Raw genomic sequence first — 18822 nt, 5'->3', positions numbered from 1 at the left:
CCTGACACTCATATCCAAATTAACACAGCCACAGAGAATTCTTCATTGTACCCTTTTCCACATTAATGCCTTCTCTACCTTTCCATTTCATGAATTTCACTGTTATTTGATTGTTAAGGTCCAAAACCTAGCAGTCATACCTCATATCCTATCACTCATCAAGTGTTACCAGCTCTTCCTTCAAAACATATCCTGAACTGATTACATTTCATCATCTTAATAAGTATAACTTAACTGCAAACTACTCATGAAATTAAATCCAAATTCCTCCAGGCCCTGGCCCTTGTCCAACGTCTGGCCACAGGTCCCGCCACTCTTGCCTGAGCTTCCCAATCTGCTGGCCCAGGCTTCTTTGGACATCACCCAGCCTGTGCCTGCATGGTCATACTTCCTGTGGGGAGGCTCTTTCTAAGATATTTCATGGCTTTGTTTCTCTCTTTTAGCATCGTGACCCAATGTGACTCCTTAACTGAATGACCTCTGATTATTTTAGTGAAGCAGTTCCCATTTACATTACATTTGCTACCTCCTATCACACTGCCCTGTTTTATATTTTCTTAGCAGGTATCACTGCACGAAATTGTTATCTGTTTTTTCAGTCCGTTGTTATTGCAGATCTCTAAGGATAAGAACACTCTTTTCTTAACCAAGGCTGAGAACTCTGCTACCACCAGTCCCGATGAGGGGCCACTGTGGCTTAAGCAACCCATCCTCTTAGTGTGGAAACGGGATGGATTGCGACCTATCACCCCTGCTGATGTTGCCTCTGCCAACATTTCCACTGCCTGTCAGCCTGCGAGAGTGGGCCTCACCCATCCCGCCTCTTCATTCACAAGCTCCTGAGTCAAAAGCTACTGTGTCACATGTGTACATGCTGGTTGTAAAGAAGACATAGAAATCAAGTTTCTGAAAGTCTCAGTTTCCATAGAGAAAGACAATCTCTGCCTATTAACAAGATGTAAAATGAAAAATCCTGGCAACCTCAGAAGAGGGTTCAGATTCTTGCTTGCTGACATGTGGGAACATCCCCTAAACTTGCATCACAACTAACTCATGGACAGAGGAAGAGAAAAGCGGGCTATGGAGAGTGGCGTCATTGAAGACGGAAAGAAGAGAGATTTTTAAACATTGTAAGTTAATTTTGAGTGCTGTAAACAGAATGAATAGTCTGAGGACCAAAAAATGTTCACTGAGTCAAACTATGTGACCACTTGTGATGTGAGGAATAACAGCTTCAGTAAAGTGATAGATTGCAATGTATTAAGGAGGAAATACAAGAAATAACAGTGAGTTTTCTTTATACAGTTTGGTTGAAGAGAGGGAAGAAAAGGACAGACAATAGGGAAGGGGGAGTCAGGAGAAGGTTTTTGCTTAGTGACAGAAGATAATGACTGTATTTACTGTTAGGAACAGAGTAAGAACCAATATAGAAAGATTGTAGATCTGGAAAGAAGCTATAATCATATCGAATGTTTGGAAACATTCCCAAAGATATTATAAGGGGCTTATTTTAAACACTAAGAAAGATTAGCTCATAGCTGGAAGAAACTGCATCTTCTCCTGGAACTAGAAGAGAGAGAATGAAGATGGATCACTATAGGATCTGGGTGAAGCCTGGCTTTTTAAAGTGATATGGGAGAAAAAAATTGTGTGTAATTTTTTCACTTCCTCCACCTCTGGCCTCTCTTCTGTCTGAGGTAGGGGACATTACCTCCTGAGAGTTTTAGGAGAGGTAGAAGTAAGCTGACTGGGAATATATGAAAGAAGAGGAATTCAGTTTTAAGAATCACCAGAGGCTGGAGACTGTGAGTTGACAGTGGTTGCATTCTGTGATTTTTCATTGTTCAGCAATCTTGTTATAGAAGTAAAACAGATGAATTATTACAGCTTCAGGTCTAGGATTTTGATAGACAAAGGGAACACATGACAAGGTGCCCACCAGAAATAAAAGTAGTGATAAGAATGATTTTATTGCTTGATCTTGGTATTTACACTGATTAGGAGAGTGGTGAAGCCAGAATGGAACTAGATGGACAAAGGAAGGCACTGGAAATGTTTATGCTGGAGAAGAATAGTGGTTCATACCAGAAACTGAGTGAGATAACTGGAAACACCAGGAGTTGAATAAGACACCAAAACTTAAATGAATTTTAAGACTGCAGGGAAGCTGTCATTCCAGGTAAAGAGATGGTAAAAAATATAGTCATGTAGTTAAGTGGCTGAAGGTGAATGTTTGAGAAATTAGAAATTTTGTTTGTTTGTTTGTTTGTTTGTTTTAAATATGGAACAGTGTCTAACGAGAAGAGTTCAAAGGGTTTGAAGAAGTTAGTGAGAAGGTGAAACATAAAGAAAAAGCCAAAAGAAATATAGAAATGAAAACACTGGTATATAGAAGATATACTGGTATATAGAAGATTGTAAGTTTCTTGAGGTCTCCCGAGCCATACTGAACTGTGAGTCAATTAAACCTCTTTCATTTGTAAATTATCCAGTATTGGGCAGTTCTTTATAGCAGTATAAAAACTGACTAATACAGTAAATTGGTATCAGAGAGAGTGGGGTGCTACTATAAAGATACCCAAAAATGTAGAAGTGACTTTGGAATTGGGTAATAGGCAGAAGGTGGAACAGTTTGGAGGGCTCAGGAAAAGATAGGAAGATGTGGGAAAGTTTGGAACTTCCTAGAAACTTGTTGAATGGCTTTGACCAGGATGCTGATAGTGATATGGACAATGAAGTCTAGGCTGAGGTGGTTATCAGATGGAGATGCAGAACTTTTTGGGAAATGGAATACAGGTGATTCTTGCTATGCTTTGCCAAGAGAATGGCGACATTTTGCCCCTGCTCTAGGGATCTGTGGAAATTTGATTTTGAGAGAGATGACTTACGGTATCTGGCAAAAAAAATTTTCTAAGCAGCAAAACATTCAAGAGGTGACCTGGGAGTTATTAAAAGCATTTAGTTTTATGCATTCACAAAGATATGTTTAGAACTGGAACCATGTTTAAAAGGGAAGCAGAGCATAAAAGTTTGGAAAATTTGCTGCCTTATAATGTAATAGAAAAGAAAAACCCATTTTCTGAGGATAAATTCAAGTTTGCTGCAGCAATTTGCATAAGAAATGAGGAGTCATATGTTAATTACCAAGACAATGGGAACAATTTGTCCATGAGATGTCAGAGGTCTTCACAGCAACCCCTTCCATCACAGGTCCAGAGGCCTAGGAGGAAAAAATGGTTTTGTGGGCTGGGTCCATGACCTTGCTGCATTGTGCAGTCTCAGGACTTGATGCCCTGTGTCCCAGTCATGGCTAAAAGGGGCTAATGTACAGCTTGGCCAATGGCTTCAGAGGGTGCAAGCCCTAACCCTTGGCAGCTTCCATGTGGTGTTGAGCCTGCAGGATTACATAATTGAGGTTTGGGAACCTCTGACTACATTTCAGAAGACTATGAAAACACGTGGATGTCCAGACAGAATTTTGCTGCAGGGGCAGAGCCCTCGTGGAGAACCTCTGCTAGGACAATGTGGGGGAAAATGTAGGGTCAGAGCCCAAACACAGTGTTCCCACTGGGGCATTGCCTAGTGGAGCTGTGAGAAGAGGGCCACAATCCTCCAGATTTAGGAAGGTAGATCCACAGGCAGTTTGCACTGTGCACCTTGAAAAGCTGCAGAGACTCAACACCAACCTGTGAAGGCAGCTAGGAGTGGAGCTATACCCTGCAATGCCACAGGGGCAGAGTAGCCCAAGGTCATGGGAGCCCACCTCTTGCATCAGTGTGACCTTGATGTGAGACATGGATTCAAAGGGTATCATTTAGGAGCCTTAATATTGAGTGCCCCACTGGATTTTGGACTTGGGTGGTGCCTGTAGCCCCTTTGTTTTGGCCAATTTCTCCTATTTAGAATGGGTATATTTACCCAATGCCTGTACCCCTATTGCATTTAGGAAATAACTAACTTGCTTTTGATTTTACAGGCTCATAAGGAGGACAGATTTGTCTTGTCTCAGGAGAGATTTTGGACTTGGATTTTTGGGTTAATACTGGAATGAATTAAGCCTTTCGGGGACTTTTGGGAGGGCATGATTGGTTTTGAAATGTGAGAGACATGAGATTTGGGAGGGGCCAAGGTTGGAATTATATGGTTAGACTTTGTTTCCCCACCCTAATCTCATCTTGAATTATAATCCCTATAATCCCCATAATTCCCATATGTCAAGTGAGAGGCCAGGTGGAGGTAATTGAATCACAGGGGTGGTTTCTTTCATGCTGTTTCTCATGATAGCAAGTGAGTTCTCAAGAGATCTGATGGTTTTCTAAGGAACACTTCCCCCTGTGTTAGGCACTTCTCCTTCTTGCCACCTTGTGAAGAAGGTGTCTGCTTCCCCTTCTGCCATGATTAGAAGTCTCCTAAGGCCTCCTGAACCACGCTGAACTGTGAGTCAAATAAACCTCTTTCCTTTATAAATTACCCAGTCTCAGGTATGTCCTTATAGCAGCCTGAGAACAGACTAATACAAACTACACATTATTCTCACATCCAGTGAAAAGTATCATTCACAGGTTACTAAGCTATGTCACATTCCCTTGAATTAAGACAAGTCTATTTCTATTATCATGTAATTTGATGTTTAAACCTAAGTTTAGGACTTCCATATAGCCCAGTTAATTTTCTGTTTGTGGGTTTTAGCTAAGATTCAGGTCATAACAACTAAAATAAATAAAATTGCTGTATTAGTCCATTTTCATACAGCTTTTTTTAAATTAAATAGACTAATACAGTGGACTAATAACATACTAGACATAGACATATAAATACACATGCACATATATATGTATATATTCATGCGATAAAGTTAATAGACTATGACTCCACATTTTGATGTATGCCCCTCAAAAGGAGTTTGTTCTTCATGTATAACCCTAGTTTGTCCCAATGATCTTTTATGCATGTTCCAAAGTACAGTGTGTCTATGTCATAATGACCACCTTGCTGGTCTTGCCCTAACGAGAAGCAGGGCTAGACCAGGAGAAGTGAGGAGGAGGCACCCCTATTCCTAGCTCTGCCATAGTCCTGTGATAACTGGTGCTCTTACTTAACTTCTCAGGAAGACTGTTTCCTCATTTGAAAAACAGTGTTAGAATTTGATAATCTCTCATGTCTTTTTTAGCTTTGACGCTATACCAACTACTTGGTAGTTTAAGATGAGGAAAAGGAGGCCGAGCGTGGTGGCTCATGCCTGTAATCCTAGCACTTTGGAGACTGAGGTGGGCAGGTCACTTAAAGTCAGGAGTTTAAGACCAGCCTGGCCAACATAGTGAAATCCTGTCTCCACTAAAAATACAAAAAAAAAAAATTGCCAGGTGTGGTGGTACATGCCTGTAATCCCAGCTACTCAAGAGTCTAAAGAAGCAGAATCGCTTGAACCCAGGAAGTGGAGATTGTAGTGAACTGAGATTGCCCCATTGCACTCCAGCCTGGGAAACAAGAGCGAAACTCTGTCTCAAAAAAAAAAAAAAAAAAAAAAAAAAAGATAAGGAAAAGCAGAGATGCTGGGTTTATCTCAGAACCCCCCAATTTTGCTAGCAATACCATCATATTTTTTTCTTCCTTGAGAGAAGGAAACAGAAGACATGATGCAAGTATATTTCTAAGTGATTTATTAAAGCATTCTGTGGACTTATGAGAGCCATCAGCATGGGTGAGGTAATAATAGCATGTGGCCAGTTTCCTCTGTCCATGTTCCCTGCTTGGGTTTTGCTCTATGCTCGCATATAGCCCTGAGCACAAGTTGTGTTGAAATAGACAGACATGTCTCCACAGTCTGAGTGCATGCTTTCCATGCTGGAGGACTTTCATTTTAGGTTGTGAATTTAAAAAAAATAAAAAAGGATAAAAACAGAAAAATCATACTTGATTTAATCTATGAACAGTTATATCAAAACATAATACCAAACCTGAAATATCAGCACAGGAAAGGAAAAAAAGTTAATTTGAGAAAGGGCATTATTAATCTCTATCATACAATCTCTGTATTTCCTGGCATTTGGCTGCATTCTGTAATTTCACTGCCTTTTACTGCTTGGACATGTTCAACCCCATCTATTCTCATTTTCTTCTGGTTATAGCATTAAATTACAGATGATTTTTCCCAATCTTTACTTCTCTGGAGAGGTGAAGTCATTCTCTATAGCCCTTGTATTCTGAGAATTCCAAAGCTCAGCTATTATGTCTGGAATAAGCAGCTGTTCCCTTTTGTTAGAAAAGGCAATGGGTAACGCGTTTGAGTTGTGAAGACACTTTTTCGTGTCAATTTTGTGAGTGACAGTGGAGAACTGGGAATTACATGCCTAGAGACTCTTGTATTTATCTTACACTTGACAAATACAAAATTACTTAACAGCCATTGCTCTTATAGGACCAACAGAGCAATACTGATCATTATCCTTACTAACAGTACCTGCTCAGTGACAGAAATTGTGCTGTTTTGATAACTTTTTATTTAATCTTCAACCATTCTCAAATTCATAAACTTTCTGAGATTAATATTTATGCTCCTATTTGAAATATGAGAAAGTTGAGGGATTTTGTTGTTGTTGTTGTTTTGTTTTGTTTTTTTGAAACAGTGTCACTCTGTCTCCTAGGCTGGAGTGAGGTGGCGGAATCTCTACTCTGCCATCTCTACCTCCTGGGTTCAAGTGATTCTCGTGCCTCAGCCTCCTGAGTAGCTGGGACTACTGGTGCATGCCACCATGTCCAGCTAATTTTTGTAGTTTTAGTAGAGACAGGTTTTCACCACCTTGGCCTGGCTGGTCTTAAATTCCTGGCCTCAAGCAATCCACCCTTCCCTGACCGCCCAAAGTGCTGGGATTATAAGCGTGAGTCACTGCACCTGGCAAAATTGAAATTTAAAGAGATTTTAAAAATTGCTCAAAGCTGCATAATTACTTAACGTGGAGATAAATATTTGAATCTAGGTTGAACTAGATCAAAATATCTGGACTCTTCAACACTTGTAAACTTTTCACATCAGAACAAAGAAAACCACTAGTGAATATGAACATGCAGGATTTGTTTAAACATAGTAATGATTCTTGGGAAACCTGTATTGCAATGTTTCTCCAGTGTAATATATCAGAACTTATTATTCTTGAAAATGGGTCTTCATTTAATGAACAATTATTTGTATGGCTGCAGTTTAATTAAGTAAAGCAAACCCATAATGGGCACTTGCCATGTTTAAGGCAACCAGCAGAGATTAAAGAACAAAGTCACGGCTGGGCGGGGTGGCTCACACCTGTAATCCCAGCACTTTGGGAGGCCGAGGTGGGCGGATCACGAGGTCAGGAGATAGAGACCATCCTGGCTAACATGGTGAAACCCCGTCTCTACTGAAAATACAAAAAACTAGCTGGGCCTGGTAGCGGGCACCTGTAGTCCTAGCTACTCGGGAGGCTGAGGCAGGAGAATGGCGTGAACCCGGGAGGCAGAGCTTGCAGTGAGCCGAGATTGCACCACTGCACTGCAGCCTGGGCGACACAGCAAGACTCCGTCTCAAAAAAAAAAAAAAAAAAAAAAAAAAAAAAAAAGAACAAAGTCAATAAGACAGTCTCCACCCTTACAGAATACTGTTCTGATTACTCTTTATAGGCCAACAGTGAATAGTGGTACAAAAGGAAGACAAAACATTTTGTGCGCAAAGAGAATGAGGTACTACAGCACGGCTGAAGGGAAGGGCAGTTTCATAAAAGGGGTAGCATTTGAGCTAAGCTTTGAGGGTTATACTGGAAGATCCTCTGTCTTGGTTAATTTTCTGTCTTGATTAATTTAATGTCTTCGTTAATTTTCAATCTGATATTTCAAGCCTAAGGAAATAGTGAAACATAGAAGAGGGACAATGTTATGGCAGCTGACTGGATCTACACCTTACCTAAGCCTTTACTTATTACAAACCTCTGACTGGTTGTATAACCTTTCTGCATCTTGTCTAATGTGTAAAGTGGGGAAAACAAATCTGCCCATCTTATAGTGTAGTTATAATTAAATGAGACGACGCATCCAAAGCCTTTAGCAGATGCCTTGTAGTGTGCAAAGCTTCCAAAAATGCTCGTTTTTTTTTTTTTTTTTTTTTTTTTTTTTTTTTGAGGCAGAGTCTCACTCTGTCGACCGGGATGGAGTACTGTGGCCGGATCTCAGCTCACTGCAAGCTCCGCCTCCCGGGTTCACGCCATTCTCCTGCCTCAGCCTCCCGAGTAGCTGGGACTACAGGCGCCCGCCACCTCGCCCAGCTAGTTTTTTTTTGTATTTTTTAGTAGAGACGGGGTTTCACCGTGTTAGCCAGGATGGTCTCGATCTCCTGACCTCGTGATCCGCCCGTCTCGGCCTCCCAAAGTGCTGGGATTACAGGCTTAAGCCATGTGCACGTTAGTCTGGTAATTCAATGCATAATATAAAAATGGAGACTAGGTTCAATGGTTTTAAGATATTGTGTTTCACGCCTTGACACAATAATCAATATTTGTGAGGTAAAGTAAATATGAGTTTACTTGTTTCAGCAGATTTTTTCAGGGAGAATTCCAGGACACAGTTGTGATAAAAAACCTGACTACTCAGGGCCACCCAGTTCTATGTTCATGAAAATGATTGGAATATGCAAAACATGAATGGACTTACATTTATTTCTAATGATAATAATTAATAAATTCTAACCAAAATCTTATTGCACATAGAATTGCATTGTTTGGAATCAGTAAAATTTGTAGATAGCTGAATTTAAAAGAGACTTGAAGATGTGATCTTAAGTATTAATAAAGAATAAATCCTTACTCTCAGAACTACAGGGGTCAATGTTCTAAAAGGAATCAAATAAAATATATGTGTTATCTGGGATGAAAAATTTTAGAAAGAAATTTTTTAAAGAGCAAAATAAAGCTAGCTTTTGATAGAATTACAAAATTAACTGGTTAAAAATAAGTGCAAAGATATATAAATGGTCAAAAAGTACAAGAAAAGATATTCAACATCATTGGCCAGAGGAAGGTAAATGACAACCACAGTAAATGCCACATCCCAGTCATTTAGATAACTATGTTCCAAAAGACTTACTAAGCAGCGCTGGCAGAAATATGGAGCAATTAGAACACTTATACATTCTTAGGGGGAATATAAAATGGTGCAGTCTTTCTGGAAAACAGTCTGGCAGTTCTTCAAAAAGTTAAATGTAGAGTTACCCTGTGACCTAGCGATCCATTCCTAAGTGCACAACCAAGTTAGATGAAGCATGTGGCCACACAAAAACCTGTACATTCATGTTCATAGAAACACTATTCAGAGCAGTGAAAAAGTGGAAACATCCCAAATGTCCATCAAGTGATAAATGGATGTATAAAATGTGACACATCCATAATTGAAACTGTTGGGCAACAAGAATGAATGAATTACTGGTCCACATTACAACATGAATAAGCCTGGAGAACATCTTGGTGACCAAGTTATAAAATACCACATATGATACGATCCCATTTCTATGAAATGTCTGGAATAAGCAAATCCAGAGACAGAAAGTACATCAGTGGTTGCCTAGGGCTGGATATATAGGAGGGAAAAGGGGAGCAACTGTTAATAGGCATGGGGTTTCTTTTTGGGTTGATGAAGATATTCTAAAACTTGTAAAGCTGATAGTTGAACAACACTGAATATAAAAACATTGAATCACACACCTCAAATGGGTGATTTATACGGTATATGAATTATATTTTAATACTATTTTTCTTAAGAAAAAATGACATCATAGATGCTATCAATTTAGACTTCAATGAAGTTTTTGATGGTATTGTGTTTTTAAAAACTCAGCTCAAAAGGCAACTATAGTACAAATAAAATTAACTACACTGGAAAAATTACCCCAACAGGTTATAATCTCCATCTTATTATGATAAACAACAATATATAGTTCAAGGGTAATACATTGCAGAGTGCTTCTGAACAGGTTGTTCAAAATTTGTCTATTACCATTTTTTAACAAGCTTGAGATTCCTGTAAATTATGAGGTTGACATTAACAAAGAGACATATATCAAGAAAGATCATACATATGCATGTAAACTTAAAAAATAAGTAAGGAACAGCAACTAAAATTAATTAATTTTAACAAGCATGGTTTTTAATAAGTGGTTGAAACCCAGAACATTTTACACTAAATATTTTTACCTATTTCCATAAAGTTACATTTTTAAAATCTTTACAGATAGCTTAATTGGACTTTTTATTTAAAAATTAGTGGATAATGACATATCACCTCTTAACAAGTGCCTTAAATCAGGGGTCCCCAAACCCCAAGCCATAGGCAGATACCAGTTCATGACCTGTTAGAGACCAGGCCACCACATAGCAAGTGAGCAGCGAAGCTTCATCTGTTTATTTGTTTGTTTGTTTTTTTTTGAGACAGAGTTTTCCTCTTGTTGCCCAAGCTGTAGAGCAATGGCATGATCTTGGCTCACTGCAACCTCCGCCTCCTGGATTCAAGTGATTCTCCTGCCTCAGCCTCCCTAGTAGCTTGGATTACAGGCATGCGCACATGCCTGACTAATTTTTGTATTTTCAGTAGAGATGGGATTTCGCCGTGTTGGTCAGGCTGGTCTCAAACTTCTAACCTCAGGTGATCCACCCGCCTTGGCTTCCCAAAGTGCTGGAATTACAGGCGTGAGCCGCCATGCCTGGCCAACTGCATCTGTTTTTACAGCCATTCCATATCACTTGCATTACCACCTGATCTCTGCCTCCTGTCAGATCAGTGGCAGCATCATTAGATTCTCATAGGAGCACCAACCCTATTGTTGGGATCTAGGTTGCCCACTCCTTATGAAAATCTAATGCCCGATGCTCTGTCACTATCTCTTGTCGTCCCCAGTTGGTACCATCTAGTTGCAAGAAAACAAGCTCAGGGCTCCCTTTGATCCTATATTATATAATATATGTAATAGTATTTTTATTATATATTACAATGTAATAATAATAGAAATAAAGTGCACAATAAATGTAATGCACTTGAAACATCCCGAAACCATTCCCTCTCTCCCTGGCCTACTGGGGAAAGATTGTTTTCCACAAAACCAGTCTCTGGTGCCAAAAGGGTTGGGAACCATTGCCTTAAATGAAGGCTGGGATAATGATCAGAAATATTTGTATAGTAACATGGAGAGAACAAAAGAGGATACAGAAAACACAATGAATTAAAAAGCAGAGAAACCGAGGCTGCTGATTCCTAACATCTTGACTAATAATGACTGAGAAATGCTAGGATGACATTATAAATAAGTGGAGACATAAATGTAGTGAAAAAGGAAAACAGCATTTAATTGGTAGAAAAAAATTTCAATGGAAACAGGGAAATCATCGAGAAAGCCAGACTGGACTCTTTCGTAGGGTTTCATCTCACTGTTCAACAGCAAAGGGCCTCTATGCTGTCACTTTCTCTGAAAAGTTTTCAGATTTCTTTTTATCAAAAACTTCAGCAATCAGGAAGAAACTTTTCATAGCTCTGCTTTTGATATGACATTTTGAACTTGGAAAGGAGCAGATGAGGGTCAAAAATATATGTCCTGAAGTTGCAAGAAAAGAGCACGGTAGAAATCATGACCCTAACTCTCCTGACTTTGTTTTTATGACCAGGGTGACTCAGGATCAGGGGCTGGGTTAGTAACGTCAAACAACAACCCTATCATTGCTCTTTTCCAGACCTAATTGTTCCCTCTTCTAAACCCAAAAGAAACAGTCAGAAACCCAGGAGTAAATGAGGGAGCCAAAATAGCTTGTAATTGCTACTCCTAAAACAATGCACTTTTTGAAACAAAAATCCCAGGAGTTAATTAAAAGCTGTGAAATGTCTTTATGTTGCTGGTATCCTTCTGTTTCAGTGATTATTACATTTTCAAAAGGGTTCTGGCACAAGGAGATGATTGCTGGGTAGGGTATGAAAAGCTGACAGCTTTCTTAGGAATAAAAAATTACAAAAGTAAAATTTACAAGTTGCATATTGTCAGCATTATACCTAAAGGGATTTTGACCAACTGTGATGGTGCCTTTCTCCCATGTATTATTATTTTTATTTTGATATTTAAAACTTTGTAGATGCTGGATATTAGACTTTTGTCAGATGCACAGTTTGCAAAAATATTCTGACATTCTCTAGGCTGTTTACTCTGTTGATAGTTTCTTTTGCTGTGCAGAAGCTCTTATGTTTAATTTGATCCCATTTGTCAATTTTTGCTTTTGTTGCAATTGCTTTTGGCATCTTTGCCATGAAATCTTTGCCCATGCCTATGTCCTGAATGGTATTGCTTAGGCTGCCTTCTAGGGTTTTTATAATTTTGGGTTTTACATTTAAGTCTTCAATCTATCTTGAGTTAATTTTCATATACAGGAGAAAATTTTTGCAAACTATGCTTCTGACAAAGGTCTAATATCCAGCATCTATAAAGAATTTAAACAAATTTGCAAGAAAAAAAAACAAACAACCCCATTAAAAACTGGGCAAAGGACATGAACAGACAATTCTCAAAAGAAGACATACATGCACCCAACAATCAAATGGAAAAAAACTCAATATCACTGATCATTAGAGAAATGCAAATCAAAATCACAGTGCGATACCACCTCAGGCCAGGCATGGTGACTCATGCCTGTAATCCCAGCACTTTGAGGGGCTGAGGCAGGGGGATCACAAGGTCAGGAGATCGAGACCGTCCTGGTCAACATGGTGAAACCCCATCTCTACTAAAAATATAAAAAAATAGCCAGGCATGGTGGCAAGCACCTGTAGTCCCAGCTAATCTGGAGGCTGAAGCAGGAGAATGACGTGAACCCGGGAAGCGGAGGTTGCAGTGAGCTGAGATCACACCATTACACTCCAGCCTGGGCGACAGAGTGGGACTCTGTTTCCAAAAAAAAAAAAAAGAGAGAAAAGAAAGAAGAAGAGATATCACCTCACATCAGTCAGCATGGCATGGCTATTATTAAAAAGTTAAAAAATAACAGATGCTGACAAGATTGTGGAGAAAAAGGAATGATCATACACCATTGTTGGGAGTGTAAATTAGTTCAGCCATTGTGGAAGACAATGTGGCAATTTCTCCAAGGCCTGAAAACAGAAATGCCATTCAACTCAGTAATCCCATTACTGGGTATATACCCAGAGGAATATAAATCATTCTATCATAAAGACACATGCACGTGTATGTTCATTGCAGCACTATTCACAATAACAAACACATGGAATCCTATGCAACCATAAAAAAAGAATGAGGTCATGCCCTTTGCAGAGCCATGGATGGAGCTGGAAGCCATTATTAACGCAGGAACAGAAAACCAAATACTGCATCTTCTCACTTATAAGTGAGATCTAAATGATGAGAACACAAAAATACATAGAGGGGAACAACACACACGGGAGTCTATTGTAGGGTGGAGGGTGGGAGGAGGGAGAGGATCAGAAAATTAACTAATGGGTACTAGGCTAACTACCTGGGTGATGAAATAATCTGCACAACGAATCCTCATGACACATGTTTACCTATGTAACAGCTCTGCACATGGACCCCTGAACTTAAAATAAAAGTTTAAAAAAAAATAAAAATAAAACTTTATAAAATAATATAAAGTTAAAAATAGAATTTACATATATATACACGTATATATTGAAAAAGAGTTTCTTAGAGTTTTGGATACATTAACATGGATTTGTAAACATATCTTGAGCTCAGATAAGCTTCAAGGAGAAATTTAACACACTGTGAATTGAACAGTCATTGCTTAGTAGAACTTTGCTAATGTTCAACAAAAGAGGCAGGACTAATCATGTTTAAAATGTGCTCCATGGTATTCTTCTTGGGCTGCAGATGGATTATCATACAATTTGGTGAAAGGGCTTTATACAGAGGCCAAGAGATGTAATTCCATCACGCAAGCAAAGACATAAATCTTTAGGCCCGTGTTTCTTCTCTGTAACACTAGAAGCTTTTGAATTGATACTTTTCAGGCTGCCTTTGGTTCTAGCAGTCTCTGACTCCAGATTAGTAGGATAAACAAAAAAATGACAGAAGGAAGGTTACTTTTTCCCATTTGGAAAATAATAATGACCCATTCAGAGCTAGAATCAAAAACAACACTTAGCAACAGACCACCTGTGACTTTTAAAAATATTTCCAGTATTTCCTTTCTGAACCTAGTCTACACAGAGATTTTGGTTCTGTTACTTCGCCGTATCTTCAACTACTACCTCTCTAATACTCCAAGCTTATTGGTGTAGAAGAAAAATACTGGAAATCCCAGGCCTAGAATGCAGTGTATCAGTGTTTGTATTTGCCTTGATATCATCTGGGATTTCTGCTGCATTTTTAACTTTTACTTAATTTTTAAAGAATTATCCCAAGGGCACTCCTGGAGGATACAAAGATGAACGGAGCTTAGTCCCTATTTCCAGACCTCAGGACTCACAGTGAAGTGAAACAGGCAGACTCACAGGCCAGGAACAACCTTCGTCACTAAGACTGTCACATAAAAACTGCACTGGACAGAGTTAAACAGGAAAGGAAGATACTTTCATCCTTGGAGGAAGGCTTGTGGGGAGGCCGGCCAATAGGCTTAGACCAGCTGCATTTGCTAATGGTGCTTATCAAAGTTAGGCTCTGATACATGTTGGATGTGTTGTCCCCCTGCAAATCTCATGTTGAAATGTGACCCCCAGTGTGCGAGGTGGGGCCTAGTGGGAGGTGTTTGTGTCATGGGGGCACATCGCTCATGAATGACTTAGTGCCCTCCTTGCAATAAAGAGTGGGATTCTCTATTAGTTCATGCAAAAGCTGGTTGTTTAAAGGAGGCTGGCACTTCCTCCTCTCTCTTGCTCTCTCTCTTTCACTGTGTGATATGCCTGCTCCCTCTGCACCTTCTGCAATGAGTGGAAGTTCCTGAGGTCTCACCAGCAGTAGATGATGATTCCATGCTTCTTGTACAGTCTGCAGAACCGTAAGCCAAAACAAACTTTTATTTATAAATGACCCAGCCTTGGATAGTCCCTTATAGCAACACAGAACAGACTAACAGAGGCTCCTACTCTTCCACGAAGACTGGGAGACAGAGGCAGTATCTTTCTTAATGATTACATTTCAAAGAGGTGGCTCCCAGTCCCAGTCCCGGAGCCAGAAACGCAGACAAGAGGTTGGGAGATTTACATCTCAAAGGGATAAACAAAGAATTTACAGTGACAAGTTGTCTAAACCAAATGCTCTAACAAAAGGGAGGCCAGAAGCCTAAAGTCAGGAAGAAACCTGTCTAAAGTTTAGTCAAGCTGTGGGGGACACGTAGGCATCTTGGCTGAGATAAAACACTGTCTGAGAGCACAGAGCAGGAAGTAGTTTATTTACTTAGATGAGTATAAATCAGGTCTTTAAAGAAAGACCAAGAAAATGAACAATCTGTCCCCTGTAGCAAATCTCTATTTAATCATTAAATCATAATCAAAGTTTTAGTGGGCAGTTTCTTATGAGCCATAGGAAAAAGAAATTGTTGTGACTACTGAAGCACTTGATTCATGATTGTGTGTAGTGGTGACCTGATTAAAATTAAATTTGTTTCTTTTGTTCTTTCTCTGTATCATCTACTTAATGATATAAATGTCTGTGAACTCAACATAAATGGTGTGAGTCCACACGACGGGTGGCTAAGGGAAAAGAAGGTAGATGATGGCAAGGAAGGGAAAACAGAACCTGAGAGAAGAAAGCCTATTTCTCATAGTTATGCCAAGGGCCCCCTGAGCTCCATGCCATGATTCCACCTTCCTAGATGTTTACATTTGTCAAGACTCAAAGAAGCATCACTCCATCAAAGGCAGTTTGGCAAATGGTTCAAGAGACGGGGGGATGCATTCTGTTATCCAGGAAGGTGCTATTTAAAAAAGGTTGCTATTATTAAAAATAAGAGTAATCTACCCATTCAAAATGCATGTCTGTGGACCAGGTGAGGCAGGAGAATAGGGTCTGGAGGCAGGGAACAAAAGGCCAATCCACGCTGACTTTCTAGATCTAAATCAAATGGAAGCACTTCAGCTGTAACAGGAAATATTCTCTCCATTTACGCCCTATGGCATACACCCAGTAAATAACTCTGTAATGTTACTTCAACCCCTTCATTTACATAGAGAGTACACCACGTAACCAATGGAAACCTCTAGAGGGTATTTAAACCCCAGAAAATTCTGTAATGAGGCTCTTGAGTCCCTAAAAGCTCAGGCTTGCTCCCAGCCTGTGAAAAGTACTTTCATTTTCAGTAAATCTCTGCTTTTGTTGCTTCATTCTTTCCTTGCTTTGTTTGTGCATTTTGTCCAGTTCTTTGTTTAAGATATCAAGAACCTGGAATCCCTCCATCGGTAACATAAAGAAGCTGTTTATTTTGTGTTTGTGTTTGTTTCTCTTTTGTCTCTATTCTGACTTGGGGGGCAATAAATAAAATATTTAAAAGGTTTGGCTAAACCTATGTAACACTCTTAATTTCTAAATGGCAGTTAACATTATAAAGATACCACAATCATGCATATATACACATTAACATTGAGACCAATATTTAAGTAAAATAATATTTACATTTTCTGTCCATTTCCTTTAGTTTTTAAAGCACCAAACCCATGCAATACTAACTTTACCAGATTAAACAAAAGGAAGCACCTGCAATCAGAGGCTATACCTAATTCTACTGGGATGATTACATCACATGTTCAACAAGTCAAATTAATTTTTCCTCAAAAAATAGGGTTTTTAGGTTCACCCAATATGGTATTGAAGTTTTAATTGAGGATTCAAAACAAGTTTAAGAATGTTCTTCTTGTTAATATACTTTTTTAAAACTTTAGACAAATTCGATTTTACTGAGTTTAATCGAACATTGAGTAAAGAACAATTTGTGAATCAGGCAGCCCCCAGACCAGAGTAAGTGCACAGTGAACCAGGGCTGCCTGCTGCATAGCAATTACAGGAAAGAAAAGGAAAGTGAGTCTCAGAAACTACGGGCTGGGTACAGATCGTCATTGGCCTACTTGAACAGGGTTTGAACAGTAGACTGCCTGTGATTGGTTACAACACGGCTGCAGTGATTGGTTGAGGCTGAGCTGGTTGTTACAAGAAGGGATTACAGTCTGTTTACTCAGCAAGCTAAGCTGCAGTTCCCCATGCATGGAGAAACCTTCAGGCCAAACTTAATTCAACTTAACAATATAAATTTTTCTGTGCCCTTATAACTCTTGGTGTACCTGTGAGGCCTTTTTTTTATGATTTAACAAGATAAGTACAAAGATTATGTACTGGTAAATGAACTTGAAGCATATCAGCAAGAGGAAATTAAAGCAGCATAAAGAGAAAAGATTAATTATGTTGTGAAAACAAGCAAGAAGTGAAAATTAAGAAAGATAGAGCAAGAGAAAGAGAGAGGAGAGAAAACAAGAGAGACAGAGAGGTGGAGAATGAGGAAAAAGGTAAAAGACAGAAAAATAAATATGAAAAGACCCGTGTCCTCTCTTGTACCAACCCTTACAATCCTTTACAAGATTTGCCAGGTCATGCTTAATGCATCCGGAAATGGTTCCATGTCCTTCAAGTCACGTGAAGTCCCATGCATATGTCCTCACTCATTCACACATGTTAAGACACATCATGAACAGAGTAAGGAGGCAGGAGAGTGAGACCCACAGAACAAGAGGTGAAGGAAGTGGACACGATGTAGGAGACAGATGCAAAGTCACGGCAGTCAGGTTAAGGAATGTGACAGCCAGTGAGCTAAAGGGCTTTTACATCTTTATAATTTAGAGATTGAAAATGGCCAAGAAGAATGTCAAAGTTGCCCAGAGAAATATTAGAATTATTTTAGAGCATAGAAATGTCTGGTTGGATGTCCTATTGAATGTCAAGTCAATTTAGATTAAATTTCTTTTATTACTGTCACTAAAGTTTTAAAATCCACAAAGTACCTTGAAATGGGCAATTTACCAGGTACTTGCTGCATATATTTATGAACATCCCAGAATATTCAAGCAATGTCAGATTCCATCAAATATTGCTCCTGCTTAGCCAAGACTCCAACAGTTCTTCAATACTTCAGAGACCCAACAAGAAGGTGCAATAGAGAGACCCTAGATTGATTTTTAAAATATATTTATATAAGTAATGTTCCCTGGGAAAATATAAAGCATTGTTCTATTTGCCATGGAACAAAAAACAATGAGAGGCTCTTCATACTCATGTTCCAGTCAACGAGAGTGCATGATCCTATCCCTTTCTAGTTTCAATGACAGTATAATAAGCAGAGAGTAACCTGAAAGTTGACTTGACATTCAACCAGTCAACTACCTTTATTGAGGGCTGAATATGTGATATCCAATGGGCTAAGTATTTCACAGATATTTATTTTAATACTCCCAAGAAACTTTTGGATAAGAAATTCTTGTTATGATTTTATACATGAGCCAGCTTTGCCCCAAATTATGTTACGGCATACACACATGCTCACACTTTTCAAAAGGAAAAAGAATGGTTTGAACCCAAGTCTTCAGATCACTGGTATTTGTATCACATCAGTGTTTTCTCACAATTCCAGTGAAGTAACTCCAGGCAGAAGAAAAAGAACAAGTATTTCTAGGTGCCTTTGGGCTCCTGATTTTAGTATTTATTTGAAGTCTTGTCTTTCAACCAAACAACAATAGAATGTGTATTTTACCCTATTAGACAGCTGTTTTAACTTTTGATATATAAAGACAATGTAGATTTTTCCAACTTTATAAGTA

The sequence above is a fragment of the Piliocolobus tephrosceles genome, chromosome 5 (assembly GCF_002776525.5).
Source record: "Piliocolobus tephrosceles isolate RC106 chromosome 5, ASM277652v3, whole genome shotgun sequence".
In the NCBI taxonomy this organism is placed as follows: domain Eukaryota; kingdom Metazoa; phylum Chordata; class Mammalia; order Primates; family Cercopithecidae; genus Piliocolobus; species Piliocolobus tephrosceles.
The sequence above is the reverse complement of the archived record's forward strand: the minus strand, read 5'-3'. Positions refer to the sequence as shown.